The sequence below is a fragment of the Python bivittatus genome, unplaced genomic scaffold, assembly GCF_059951505.1.
Source record: "Python bivittatus isolate LINGU-HERP-01145 unplaced genomic scaffold, Pbiv_v1 ctg000840_np1212, whole genome shotgun sequence".
Lineage (NCBI taxonomy): Eukaryota > Metazoa > Chordata > Lepidosauria > Squamata > Pythonidae > Python > Python bivittatus.
In genome coordinates this window covers 15031028-15044487 of record NW_028277113.1, presented here as the reverse complement: position 1 = coordinate 15044487, position 13460 = coordinate 15031028, and the positions used below count along the sequence as shown (strand labels likewise).

Below are 13460 nucleotides of genomic sequence, written 5' to 3'. Positions count from 1 at the left end.
GGGTACAACCTCAAAAACGACAGAATGATCTCAGTGCGTATCCAAGGCAAACCATTCAACATCACAGTAATCCAAGTCTATGCCCCAACCACTGATGCCGAAGAAGCTGAAGTTGACCGGTTCTATGAAGACCTACAACACCTTCTAGAACTAGCACCAAAAAAAGATGTCCTTTTCATCATAGGGGATTGGAATGCTAAAGTAGGAAGTCAAGGAGTAATCGGAATAACAGGCAAGTTTGGCCTTGAAGCACAAAATGAAGCAGGGCAAAGGCTAATAGAATTCTGTCAAGAGAACAAGCTAGTCATAGCAAACACTCTTTTTCAACAACACAAGAGACGACTCTACACATGGACATCACCAGATGGTCAATACCGAAACCAGATTGATTACATACTTTGCAGCCAAAGATGGAGAAGCTCTATACAGACAGCAAAAACAAGACCAGGAGCTGACTGTGGCTCAGATCATGAGCTTCTTACTGCAAAATTTAGGCTTAAATTGAAGAATGTAGGGAAAACCACTAGACCACTCAGGTATGACTTAGATCATATTCCTTGTGAGTACACAGTGAAGGTGATGAATAGATTTAGAGGGTTATATTTGGTAGACAGAGTGCCTGAAGAACTATGGACGGAGGTCTGTAACATTGTACAGGAGGCAGCAACTAAAACCATCCCAAGGAAAAAGAAATGCAAGAAAGCAAAATGGCTGTCTGATGAGGCATTACAAATAGCTGTGGAAAGAAGGAATGTGAAAAGCAAGGGTGAAAGGGAAAGATATAAGCAACTGAATGCAGATTTCCAGAGAATAGCAAGGAGAGATAAGAAGGCCTTCTTAAATGAACAGTGCAAAGAAACTGAGGAAAACAACAGAATGGGGAAGACTAGAGATCTCTTCAAGAAAATTGGAGATATCAAAGGAACGTTTAGTGCAAAGATGGGCATGATAAAGGACAAAAAAGGCAGGGACCTAACAGAAGCAGAAGAGATTAAGAAGAGGTGGCAAGAATACACAGAAGAACTATACAAGAAAGATCTTAATGTCCCTGATGTCCATGCTGGTGTGGTCATGGACCTTGAGCCAGACATCCTAGAGAGTGAAGTCAAGTGGGCCTTAGGAAGCATTGCTAACAACAAAGCTAGTGGAGATGACGGTATTCCAGCTGAGTTATTTAAAATACTTAAAGATGATGCTGTTAAAGTGCTGCACTCAATATGCCAGCAAGTTTGGAAAACGCAACAGTGGCCACGGGATTGGAAAAGATCAGTTTACGTTCCAATTCCAAAGAAGGGCAATGCCAAAGAATGCTCAAACTATCGCACAATTGCACTCATTTCACATGCTAGCAAGATTATGCTCAAAATCCTGCAAGCTAGGCTTCAACAGTACGTGAACCGAGAACTACCGGATGTACAAGCTGGGTTTTGAAGATGCAGAGGAACTAGAGATCAAATTGCCAACATTCGCTGGATCATGGAGAAAGCACAAGAGTTCCAGAAAAACATCTACTTCTGCTTCATTGACTATGCAAAAGCCTTCGATTGTGTGGATCACAACAAACTCTGGCAAATTCTTAAAGAGATGGGGGTACCAGACCATCTTACCTGTCTCCTGAGAAATCTGTATGCGGGCCAAGAAGCAACAGTTAGAACCAGTCACGGAACAACCGATTGGTTCAAAATAGGGAAAGGAATACGACAAGGCTGTATACTGTCACCCTGCTTATTTAACCTATATGCAGAGTACATCATGAGAAATGCCAGGTTGGAAGAATCACAAGCTGGAATTAAGATTGCAGGGAGAATCATCAATAACCTCAGATATGCAGACGATACCACCCTAATGGCAGAAAGTGAAGAAGAACTAAAGGGCCTCTTGATGAGGGTGAAGGAGGAGAGTGCGAAAGCTGGCTTGAAACTCAACATTAAAAAAACTAAGATCATGGCATCTGGACCCATCAATTCCTGGCAAATAGAAGGGGTAGAAATGGAAGCAGTAACAGACTTCATTTATTTGGGCTCCAAGATCACCGCAGACGGAGACTGCAGCCATGAAATTAAAAGACGCTTGCTCCTTGGGAGGAAAGCTATGGCAAACCTAGATAGCATATTAAAAAGCAGAGATGTCACCTTGCCGACAAAGATCCGCATAGTCAAAGCTATGGTTTTTCCAGTAGTAATGTATGGCTGTGAGAGCTGGACCATAAAGAAGGCTGAGCGCCGAAGAATTGATGCCTTTGAACTGTGGTGCTGGAGAAGACTCTTGAGAGTCCCCTGGACTGCTAGGAGGTCAAACCAGTCAATCTTAAAGGAAATCAACCCTGATTGCTCATTGGAAGGACTGATAATGAAGCTCAAGCTCAGATACTTTGGTCACCTAATGTGAAGAGAGGAGTCTTTGGAAAAGACCTTGATGCTGGGAAAGATTGAAGGCAAAAGGAGAAGAGGACGGCAGAGGATGAGATGGTTAGATAGCATCACTGAAGCAATGAGCATGAAACTGAGCAAACTCAGGGAGGCAGTGAAGGACAGGAAGGCCTGGCGCAATATGGTTCATGGGGTCATGAAGAGTCGGACACGACTTAACGACTGAACAACAACAACAAAATTAATATTAACTATAAATAAGGCAACATGTTTAGTAAATTAATTGATCACCCATTGACATATATACTAGCTACTTTCTCTCACACAAGTCCTTAGAAATCTGAGCTAAACACACATAAACCTTTATGTGCTGTAGTAAGTACGTACGAGTTCAATGGCTCTTATTCCCAGATTCATATTATTCATATTATTCATAGGCTGCTGCCATGCTAGGGCTGGATATTTATCTCAACTTAATACCATGTAAACTGGGGTGCAAACTGAGGAACAGATCCTTGGGATATTGACCCATCTTCCCATTATGTTAATGAAAAGGGAACAGGTTGATGCGGTGCTGGCAATATATTCTTCCTAAAATTAGATGCAGTGATGTTTCATTAAAAAACAAAACTTACCCCAATAAAAATGCAGAACAGTAATACAGTTCAACATCACTATCAATACATTGCTTATTTAATTAATGTGACAAATAGTAATACCACCAACCAACCCATATTTTTACATTTAATATCATTTTAGCAAAACTATCCTAGCTGGAAATAATATCCAGTGTTGTCCTCTCTTTGAAAAGCTCGCTCAGAGCTTTGGCCATTTGATATACATAGATGCTGATGGGAGGAGATTCATAGAGAGATTCCAATCTAGAGATTCAGTTCTAGAGATACTATTAAACTTTGTGTCAACATGGCAAGGTAGGAAGTTTGCTAGACTTAGCTAGGTGCTGTTTTGCTTAACTTAAGGGAAATCCAGGATGCATAAAACAGCAGCTTTTCAAACATGACATTTAATCCATGCATGTAAATCAAACTGTGGGAGTAATGTATTATTCATTATTAAAAGGGCACCATATTTTTATTATATCAAAAATGACACCCAAATGCTGTGAAAAATTTAGTGGCTTCTCTTGAAGTTTCAAGACACTTATCATCCAGTCACTGAGTTGATGCTGGCACCCATTTTAAATTATAGCTATCAAAATAATAAGTGCAACATTTTTTGGCATAGAAGGGAGTTGGAGAGGAGTGTGAACAATTTCACTGTAAAATATAAATTTATTTTTAATGTAAGGCTTTCCTAAATCCATATCATGCTATTTCTTGGTAATATTCTGAACGAGATTGGTATGAGAAATATCTCATAATATCATTGTCCTTAATAGTCACGCCTTCAATTTTTCCCCCTGAAGTCCTTTCTGAAAGCTACATATATCAAAAACTATTTAACATGACCTAAGGTATAAATTCTAAAATATGATGACACCGTCACTTCCTAAGCCTCTGTTTTTTCTGAGTCAGCATCTGACTAGGGGCTAAGATGCTTTTAACAGCAACAAATAAAACATTAATAGTTAGGCTAGAGGAAATAATAATAACAACAACAGAGGAAATCATCATCATCATCATCATCATCATCTTTAGCACATTTCATAAGTGGGGAAAGTGCACTGATCTTATGTTCAGCATTTGAAATGCTACAAATATACCTGATGGTAAATAAATATACTTTTCAAAGTAAGAAATATTTAAGCCTACTTCCCCCACCTGACACCCCCCCCCGAAAAGAAATAATTAAAGGTTGAGTAGATCAGATTCTCAGCCTAAATTCACCTAAAGCAGAGTCAGTTTACAAATAAAATGTGATTTCTGCATAATGACTAAATGGCTGGAATCATCTATGTCTAAACCAGCAGCCAACTATAGTGAAGTGATAAATCGCAAAAGAGCTGTTAAGAAAGAATTAGGTTGCATTAGCCTGAAGCTGGTTAGGTAATTCTTCAGATTATCACAAGCATTTCTGACTTCTCATTGGGAAGCAGTGAGTAGAAAATATACCTTGGGAGATAAGAGGTAGAACTTTATCATAGCTTGCCTCCAAATATATAGTGCATAATTGGTTATATATCCAATGATGTAATTAATGTGGCAAAATGACATCTGCTTCCCGAATGGATTCTGCCTCCTGACTTCCTCAGGAACATGGTGGACTGAAAATAGCTCCACGAAAGTGGAGCCAACAATTGCGGCTAAGAACAAGGAGCCAACAAGTAGATCGGCTGCTTTGATCCTCTCTGGAGAAAGAGAGGACACAAGATTGCCTGCGTTGTGCTCCATATGATTGGTACTCATGAGGAGACTGCCATAAAGTTAGCTTATTTGATCAGGGATAAAATGGGACATGTTATTTTGGGTGTTTCTTTCTAAACTTGCTGACATTTGGACTGGAAAAATGTTGTGCATTGGATTTGCTTATACTTAAGAGTTGAGATATGGAATGATGAGTTTAATAATTATTAATTAATGCTATTATTTTAGGGCTCTATTTGGACTTTTTGCTGATACCTGGATTGGAAAAGACATTGCTTATTGGACTTGCTTATAGTTAAGAATTGAGTTATGGGATAAGAGTTTTATATCTGTTAATAAAGAGGAGGTAAAGAGATAGTGAAATTGTTTATATTTTTGTGACGAGGGTGGGAGGTCGCTTTCTTAGTTTTTTTTTCTCTTTCTATTTTTCTCTTTCTTTTTTTCTTTCTTGTAACTTTTACTCTTTCTATTTTTCTTTTACTTTTTAGTTTGTGTTTTCTTTTATTATTGTAGTTAAAACTTTTAATAAAATAATATTTTAAAAAATGAATGGATCCTGCTTCCTCTTTCCTTCGTATACATATTCCATTCTATATCATAACGTTGGAGGATCCTCAAGAATATATATAGTGGGGACTAGGGAAAGAGCAAAGGGAAGCCTCATTTGTGCAACCAGAAGTGCACCTGTAAAAAATTAAATATAGTCCAGATGTTCTTCAAATATTCTTATTTGGGCATTCCCATCCTGTAGTTCCAATTGCATGAAGGGGAAAAGTACAGCTATGTTCTGGCCAATTGCTTTTCTCTGAAAAGAGGCCCTGACTTTGTCGTAAGCTTCCTCCGTGACTTAGGACAGTGATTCTCAATCTTGGCAACTTTAAGATGTCTGGACTTCAACTCCCAGAATTCCCCAACCAGCATGCTGGGGTAATTCTGAAGAATTCTGGGAGCTGAAGCCCAGACATCTTAAAGTTGCCAAGGTTGAGAAACACTGACTTAAAATTCCATGGGATTAAGAGACTGATGGCAGGAAGATGATATACAACTGAAAACACACTGGCTATGTTACCTAAGAACTTTTTGGAAATACAAAAACTAGTGGGTAATTATTTTTCAATATAATTTTTATTAAAATGTTTAAAAAAGAAGATAAAAACTAATACAAACTAATATAAAGTAAAGAAGAAAAGAGAAAAAGAGAAAAGAGAAAAGAAAGCAAAGTGAAAGAAAAAAGTGCAAGAAAAGAAAAAAAGTTAAAGGAAAATAGAAAAGTAAGAAAAAAGATACAGTGTCTTCTGATATTCTTCACAGCAGTTATAAGTACAATCATATTTTAAACTCTCTCTCTCTAAAGTTACATCATAATACTCTTCTTTCTATAATCTATCCTATCTAATCATCAAAACCATAAATCACAAGTTCATTTTTTCATTTTTATGCAAAACATCCATAAGAGATTTCCAGTCACTAATAAATGTAGATAGTGTTTTTTTTCTAATCAAAGAAGTTAGTTTATCCATCTCAGCAATATCTGTCAATTTCACCAGCTATTCCTCCATAGTGGGTTGTGTCAAATCTTTCCATCTCTGTACATATAATAATACCTACTCCCTGTAGTAGGTAACTAATTTTCAGTATGTATATTAGTCTAGGAGTTGTGTAAAAGATTGGTTTGTATTGGAATTTACGAACACAACATTTTTTCAAGCAACTTTAGTTAGAAATGAGTCTTTATCAAAGATGTTATGGTTGAGGGGTTCTTGTCAGATTTATAATTAGATCCAGTCTATTATTGCCAGCCTTGTGAAGTAGACGAGACAGAAAGCACGGCCAGATGACCTAATTGTACTTTATTGTAAGGTTACATTAACAGGATCTTGCAAGTCTGAAAATACATTTCTCCCCCCGTCCCCTTTATAGCCCAGGAAACTAGGGAGGGTCCCTTCTTAGCCGCTTGCCCTGTCCACATTCCTGCTGGGGGCTCAGCTGCCTCTTATCTGACTATTCCCTTGGCTGCATCTCTTCACCCTGTCTCCCAAGGTGATTCCCACATACCATCACATCTATGATAAAAATAATTTATATTGGAGTCACTATTTCTTAATGTGCTTAAATCGGCATTAATACTCAAACTTTGTCAGATCTTTAAGACTTTTAACTTGTTTCACATGTTCTACCTAGAAAAAAATTGTTTTGATTTGGTCCTGCTTTCTCTTTAGTGAAGCGAGGCTTGCAAACCTAATATCCAGATATAAAAGTTCAGAAGAAACCAAGGGTAGTGATATAATGAAAATAATTTTGTCAGGGTTAACAACAATCACACCTTATTCTACTACTCCCTGCTAGTCATAGAAGGGAAAAAAGTATTGGTAGCAGATGTGTTGGGTCAATTGGCACCAGATGCACAAAACGTAACCATTATTTTCCCCTTTCTAGAAAGACAAGTGATATATTTTATACCGATTTTGCCCATTTCCACTGCACTTCTTATGAAATTATGACTAATGCTCTTTTAGCATCTGAATCTATGATAGACTAAAGCAAAAGTGATCTGGGGATGCACTTGAGATCTGTAACCATTGCAGAATGTATCCATTCTCGGATGTTTTGTGAACTTGAGTTTTCCTTTACACTTGCAGCTATCCAAGTCAAATTAAACACAATGACATGGCAGAGAAGCAAACGGTATCTATTTCATTCATTCATTCATTCATTCATTCATTCATTCATTCATTCATTCATTCATTTAATAGACTTGTCCCTGCCCATCTCCCCACAATGGGGGACTCTGGGTGGCTTACAACAAACTAAAATCAGAAATACATAATTAAAAGTTATAAAAAAACACATTTACAAAGATAAAAAGGCTAAAAAATCCAAGAGGCCGATAGAGGCCGCACCAGGCCGCTAAGGGAGGGGCCAGCCAACCCCATTTCTGACATCCTCCCTCCCCGCCCCAGGCCAGATGGCAGAGCCAAGTCTTCAAAGCCAAGTCTTCAAATTTACCAAAATATGTGTAGGGAAGAGGGGTTCTATAGAGAACTTGACAATGTAGAAGAGGTTTGGGAGAAGAGATGCTGCAACCTTACCAGATTCATAGCAGAGTGGAGAATATGCCGTGCTCTAGTGGGCCAGTTACTTTATTTTCCAATACAACAATGAACAATAAAGCAGGAGTGATGTGCTATGCATATGTCACTCTTTCTGCTCCATTGTTGTATTGTGGAAGATACATGTAGTTGTCACTGTTTTCCTGGTTTTGGTCTTCCTCATTGTTTCCTTGCATTTTGTTGTTCTACCACAACCTTATTTTATATTTAAATGTAGTTCATTTTTCAGTGTTATGATAACTGAAATAATAGTTACAATATCTTACTCCTTATTTTGTATTTTACTGAAGCAGAAAATGGTTTCATCAGATGCTTGGTCTGCCTAAAATTCTTTATTTGAATGCCTAAAACATTATTTTTTTGTTATTTGGGGAAAATAACTAGCCACAAATCCAATAATATTGGAATTTGGTTGCACTCTTATGCTGTATTGATTTGGGATTTGCTAGATGCTGATCTAATTGAACAGCAGATGTTCAAAATCACATCTTTATGTGTGCTGGGGCTTTGTCATTTTGGGATTGTAAAAGTAATGGGCTCTGTGCAGTATTCTCCAAAGTTCAACTCTAGGGAAAAAAAACAAAGAAGAAAGTAAAGATTTATCTCTCTTTTTAAAAACTGTGTTAAACCCAAGAGCCAGCTGAACTTTTTGGTAGCATACTTTAGAGAAAAATCCCTAAACTGAACCTGCTAATTTGAAATATTCAAATAGATCTCATTCACTCTCTTGAGTATTGGTGCTGAAATGCAGTGCCATATGGGGAAGTAAAATATATGACAACAAAACTAATATACTGCAGTTGATTTCTGAAACAGTATCAAGAGATGATTTTAGCTCACTGTGTTTTAATTCAATTAAATAGAGCACTACGGAGTGCAAGAAAACAAGACAGAAATGGTGTGTCTTTATTCTCAGTTGCTGTACAACTTGAAGGATCTTTTAAATATGAATAAACTCATCAGAGAGCCAGTTTGGTGTAGTGGTTAAGGCACCAGCCTAGAAACCAGAAGACTGTGAGTTCTAGTCCCACCTTAGGCATGAAGCCAGTTGGGTGACCTTGAGCCAGTTACTCTCAGCCTTAGGAAGAGGGTCACTTCTGAAATCTTGCCAAGAAAGTTGCAGGGACTAGTCCAGGCAGGTGCCAGGGGTCAACACTGACTTGAAAGCACAAAAACAAAACAAAACAAAAAAACAAAAACCCTTATCATAAAGCAGCCATTTGAGTTAATCCAAGTGGGTTATCTAACTACTTCTCAAAGAAGAAAACCATTGCCTCGATTCATACTAAGCTTGATGTCAATGGAGCATCTGTCCACTGCATTGTCTACTGACATTTGTCTGGATCAGTTTCATTGAGTTCTGGGATCTGCGTGCATCACTACATGCATATTATGCCCTATCAGGCTTCTTTCTGGAAAACTCAACTGGAACAGGTAACAGGCCCACAAAGATACAAGAACTTTGATTTGTTTTAGAAAAGCTAAGAAGCCATAATGAAAGGAATCAGCAACCTGCCATCCAATGCAAGTTCTATTTTTACTGCCATCAGTGTTAAAATTCCTGCCTCTCTTTCATCCATTCACTCTATGTAAAATGCTGGAAGCTACACAGTTTTGGTTCAGGCAGTTTCCCTCTGTTCCTTATTTTGTTAACAGCCAGATCTGGTATTAGACTATTGGCTTTTGGCTGCATGAGACCTAGCTGTCACAGATCCCTCCCTACTTGGCTTATAAAGAAGATCCAGGAACTCTGACCTGCCAGTGGTTGTTCAGATCATTTCTTTTTTGCAGATGGAATTCCCACCAATTTAAAGAAGAAAATGGCTATGCCTCTGCTGAAAAAGCCATAGTTCAGTTCAGCAATATTTAACATCTATCAGATCTTGTTCAATTTTCAGTTTTAGGCTGTAGGAAAGGGTAGTGGCCTTACAATTCTAGGAGATTAAACTGATTATCTTGAGCCTGGGTTTAGATAATGATTTGGCACTTAGATGGTCTTGGGCATTGTGATTGATGTTCTATGCCGGGAAACAGGCAATGACATTGTTGATACTCTTGATTATCTTGGTTGCTTTGTATACCCTTGACTATAATATTATGTTGATGTGCTTGGTTGGAAATGTTGCTTTTTGGTGGCCCCACTTCTATCTCTGGGGTATTAACTGGTCACTGGTCTGAGATGGGCAGCTATATCAATTAAATAAATAAATAAACAGAATATATTTTTTGGAGACTTCTGCTCAGTTCCCTGGAACTATCTTGGTAGCTCTGTAAGATTGGCATGTTATTTAATATCTACACAAAGCCATGAGCCATAAGTCTGGCATGTTATTTAATATCTACACAAAGCCATGAGAAAGATCATTTACAGATTCAGAGTTCTCTGTAAACAATAAACTGCTATGCTGCATTATTATGAGTTCAGGCTTTAATGTGTCTTGAATCTCTAGATTAGATATGGGCGAATAAGCTGAAGATGCATTCAGATGCAATGTACTTGTTACTGATTTGGGTGATTTGTCTTCAGAATTCAGGGAGACATACATTTTATTTATAGAATTGCATTCTCCTTTAAGGGATAGGTGTGTAGTCTGGATGTGCTTTGGATCTAGCGCAGATACTGGACAGTTAACTTAACATCATATAGCAATGAGGACCTTTGGCTGATAAATTAAGTGTGTCCCTCCCTGGAGAAGAGAATCCTGGATATGGTGACTCATACTGTGGCAACCTGGACTATTGCAACACACTTTTCATGAGGGAGCCGTTGAAGATGATTCAGAAATTACAGCTGGCCTGGAATGCCACAGCCTAGGGAGTGTGTAGTTTGTCTGTGAGATCCTACATTACTTTACTAGTTGGTTCTTAGCACAAAATGTGCAAATAAAACCTTACAGGTCTGTCTACTTCTGTACAATCTACCCACACCCTTTTGTAGGTCCTGCCTTAGGTACATTTATTATCCAATGACCAATCTGGCTTTCTCCATGGTGAGGCCTATATAATGAAGAAAAAATGTCACTGGACTTTAAGCAAGCCGACTTCTTACTGCAGTTGCAAGCTCCGTACCTAATTATCCAGGCTTTTTAAGGTTAACGTTTGAATTAGTTTTTGTTCTGAAAACTTTTCCATCTGTTATGCATTTTATGTTGTTTTTATGGGAATTCTTATTCTTCCTTTGTAAGTCAACCAGAGCTATTAACGGAGTGGGTGGCATAAATTTTCTAAATAAAAACTCAGAATTAGATAGTTGGTCGGGGAGACAAAGAAGGCTAAGTAAAGGAGAGGCAGTAACTGAGTGAAAGACCACATGTTTGCCAGTTCATGGCTTCTGCTAATGGCATCTCATCTTTGGGCAAATTCAGATAGGAAAGCTTGCCAGAGCATGATATGTGGCTATGGCCTCAAGTAGCAGTTCTGTGTACTGGGTCCCATTCTTGCTGTTCTTAGCAAACATAATTTGGAGTGTGATTTTTGTGTAGGGATGGGAAAAAAAAAATGTTCCATTATCACTTTGATGTTGACTTATCAAAGTTACATGCCCTAAACCTATATACAAACCAGAACTTAGCTATTTGTGAATCTCCCCACTTTGCCAAACTTTGCAGTGTAGCTCGTAACTCAGAAATGTGTACAAAATTGCATATAAGTTAAAAGTGCATATACAGATATAGGGTTGTTGTGGGGTAAAAGACCACACTACTCTGGCTTCTTTGTCAGATGAAAACATGAGATATATTGCAGTGGTGGTAACTTTTCTGGGGCAGATTGAAGGTGAGCCAGCTTTTCCTGCCTATCTTCTCCCCTCTTGCTTCCATAAGTATAAATAAATACCTCTGAACTGATTTTTTTTTTCCTGACAAGACAGAAGGTAGCAATCTATCCCCAATGAATTCAATGAAAAAATTGGCTTTAATTTTAAATGGAGCTTGTTCTGCACAAACCAAGGACTCCAAGAACCAAATGGGGAAGGGGAGGTCATTTGACTCTAATTGGTAACTAATATTTATAACTCCCACATGGGTTGTTTACTTTAAAAAATGTAAATCTGGTTTAAATGAAACCAGATAGTATCAGTGGTATAACAGCAATTGTCCCAGGGTTATGGCATTTTTCAGTAGATGCTTCTGTTTCATTTTAAACATTCACAAATCATTTATGTAACGTGGGCACATATTTAAGAGTGACATTGCATATACTTTGCAAAAAGAAAGAAAGAAAAAGAAACCTTGAAATGTTTTTCTTCCTTATCAGTGCTTTGTTACAATTTCCAAACTGATAAAGATGCAAATAAAATTTCTTCGGTAGGGTTATACTTCCCAGCACGGGTACATCAAGGAACAACAAGAAGGTCGATCTCAGATAGGTATTTTGATTCCATTGGCTCCATTCATGAACCTTTTGAAATCTACATGAAATATGCTGTTATTTTTGCTGAAAATAAATGTTCCTCACATGCAGAACATTTGGCCCTTTCTCAGCTGTCCTTCCAGATTAGTTTTCTCCCTCATTATTACCACCACTGCTTGGTGAATAGGAGGACTAAGTGAAGATCAAGCAGCTTGTTTTGAAAGTCAGTGTTTATGGTTGAAAGGGTTATTTTGCAAAATGGAAGGTCCAGATGGAAGTCTTTGGAACTCGACAGGTTTTGCACCCTGTGAGTGAGTGATCTCTGCTTCTCTGGGTTTACCGATGGAGAATCTCATGAAAAATGTATCTTCTCTATTCTTTGCTGCCAATTACACACACGCAGCCACCTTCTGATACAAAGTCAAGGTACTTATTGCAGGCATAAATCCAGAACTGTAGTAACATAAACACTTTGCAAATGTTCTGCGTAGAGAACGAAAACACAAAAGCTTACTTTTCAGATATTCCAGAGAGACCAAACACCAGGTCGGAAATGTTCCAAGAGTGGTCAATCTCTGGTCCAAAGTTCAGTCAGGTAATCCAAAGAGACATACAGATAGCAACCCAGGCAGGCAAAGGGTAGAACAATGACTATCACAAAGGCCCAGTCAAATCTCAGGTTCCTATATATAGGGATAACCATTACTACCAGTAATTTGTTGAGTCACTCTTCTTTCTTTCAAGTAGATAGCTTAACTGCCATTGCTTTTCTCAATTTACCACATGTTGCTGGGCTCAGAAACTTGCCTAGCTCAGCCTTTCAGTTAGCTGACTCCACCTGGACCTGTGTCTCCTCAGGTCCATTCTCTTCAGCTAATTCTTGCAGTGCAAGCTGACATTCAGTCTGGTCAAGCTCTTCAGCTTCTGAACCTGAAGACTCAGACTAATTCCTAACTCCAACTCCCCACCGTTTTGTTCATCTCACTGTTATTATCTATTCGCTATCTTCTCTAAATTTGTTTTAGGTGATGTGAGCAAATGGGCCTCACAGTTCTATTTAGAAAGGAGAAATGTTGAAAATAGTTTATATTATGGGATTATATTTAAAAGTGTGAATAATTTTAATGAAGCTTTATGGTGGGTTTCTTGGTATACAAACCTTCATTCATGTTAACTCCTTGCTTTTTATATAAGTTGGCTGGCTTAACAAAACACATTTCCTACATTCACATAATAGGTTGTGCTCCCTTAAAAATAAACCATATTATGGTTAATGATGACCTGATGCAGTGAAGAGAGAGGATGTT

General features: G+C 38.1%; 1 protein-coding gene across 1 annotated transcript in view; it reads left to right on the top strand.

The window, feature by feature from the left end:
- Nucleotides 1-13460, top strand: part of LOC103049107 (uncharacterized) — a 164786-nt gene that overhangs the window by 44651 nt on the left and 106675 nt on the right. The window lies entirely within an intron of this gene.